Below are 2,063 nucleotides of genomic sequence, written 5' to 3'. Positions count from 1 at the left end.
TGTGTGTGTGTGTGTGTGTGTGTGTGTGTGTGTGTGTGTGTGTGCGTGTATGTGTGTGCGTGTATGTGTGTGTGTGTGTGTGTGTGTCTACCATCGCTTGTTAACCGATGTTGGTGTGTTTACGTCCCCATAACTTAGTGGTTCTGCAAAAGAGTCTGATAGAATAAGTCCTGGGGTTGATTTCTACGAGTAAAAACCCCTTAAGGCGGTGTTCCAGCATGGCCGCAGTCAGATGACTGAAACAAAAGAATTAAAAAATGAAAATACATTCATACGTACGTACATACAAACTTACAATACATGCCTATCTATATATACTTTCCTACTTATATATATATATAATCATAAATATATAGGGATTGACAGTAACCTGCTTCTCCAACCTGCTTGTCAATCCCTATATATTTATGATTATAAATTATTATTTACCGAAAAAGGTTTTTTCATACTGAGCTACCCGGCAGAAATTGTTAATTATTAATTTTATTACTAATTGATGATTCCCTGCCCTGCATATCTATATATATATATATATATATATATATATATATATATATATATATATATATATATATATATATATATACGCAAGTCTACATACATATACACACACACACTCACACATGCACACACACACACACACATACATACATACATACATGCGTAATCATTTATAAGTATATCAAATAGCATACAGAATAAATTCTTGATTTAAAATTATTTCTGCCTCTTGAGGATATGTCATAATTGCTAAATAGCAATTAGGATCAGCTCCACTTGAGAAAGGGAGATAATCTCAAGAATCGAGAATTTCTAAGAACTTGGCAAGCCATCAACGACTGGTTTAATGTCTGGAGAGAAGAGGACTGTCATGGACTGAGGTTATTGGCTCAATATCCGTCAACGCGACAGTTGTCCAACTTTATTTCCAGTAATCAAAGGACTTACACTCATACAAAAAAGAACAGAAAACATTTTTGGCCTAGGTAATTTGATTAATTTAAGCAAAACTGAGCTGCGAGAAATAACTCAAATGTATTTGAATAACATACATGCCACTGGCTAAAAGTTATTTCTATCGACTCGTAGGCGAGTTTCTCTATCACTAACAAATTATCGTATTCTAGATGTTAAAGAAAACGGAGACCAGTAATGCTTGAGCTCAAATTTAAAGTCAATAACAGCTTGCATAACACTGTCAAGACTCTCATCTACAATGCCAAGTAGTCCAGAGACAAGCAACAAAAAATCTCTAGCTTTGCAATGAAGCGGGTGTTATTTCGAAATTTTCTTCTACCAGGAAGATGTCAAAACAAACACTAGGCTTTCCTGTTACAAACTTTTGGGTGGCAGTTGGCTCTATCGAGTACATTCGTTCTTTGATAAAGTTCGTTTTTCATCTTGCAAGGTTTCAAGCAAGTTTGGTAGGGTTGCTAGTTTACTCGCCGACGGCTTGATCATGCAACAGGTTGTATTGGGTTACATGTTACCAGTAACACTAAGACTAACCTGCCATACCTACCTACCTACCTACCTACCTACCAGAAGAAACGGGCTGTAATGAGCTTTATTGTGGCGGCTATGCCGGGATACGACAAGGAATGAAGAGCATCAAAAACAGTACGCTGATGACGATGTGGAACAAGCGGTCTAGGTGAGCCGGTAGAGATGTCACAAAAGATCCGTCCTTCAGCAGACGGAATGGGTAAGTATTCAAATCTGCAACTGGAATATTGGTTAGAAGAAGTGTCCAAAGAGTCCAGAGGAGGTTGGTCTGTGGCGATAGCAACCAAATCGATGTGTGTAGGAGACTAATGTGAACACACAGGCAGTGTGGATAATGCATCCACAGGTATGTTTGCAGATCCGGCTATATGACGAATGTCACTGGTATATTGCGAGATGAAATCCAAGCGTCAGTATGTCCTTGGCGAGTATTTATCGGACTTGGATTGAAGAGCGAATGTAAGAGGTTTATGATCTGTGAATAGCGCGAACTCCCGACCTTCTAGGAGGTGGCGGAAGTATCTCACAGCAAGATAAACTGATAAGAGCTCTCTGTC

Source organism: Octopus bimaculoides, chromosome 1 (genome assembly GCF_001194135.2).
Source record: "Octopus bimaculoides isolate UCB-OBI-ISO-001 chromosome 1, ASM119413v2, whole genome shotgun sequence".
Taxonomy (NCBI): domain Eukaryota; kingdom Metazoa; phylum Mollusca; class Cephalopoda; order Octopoda; family Octopodidae; genus Octopus; species Octopus bimaculoides.
Note: the sequence above shows the minus strand (reverse complement) of the source record.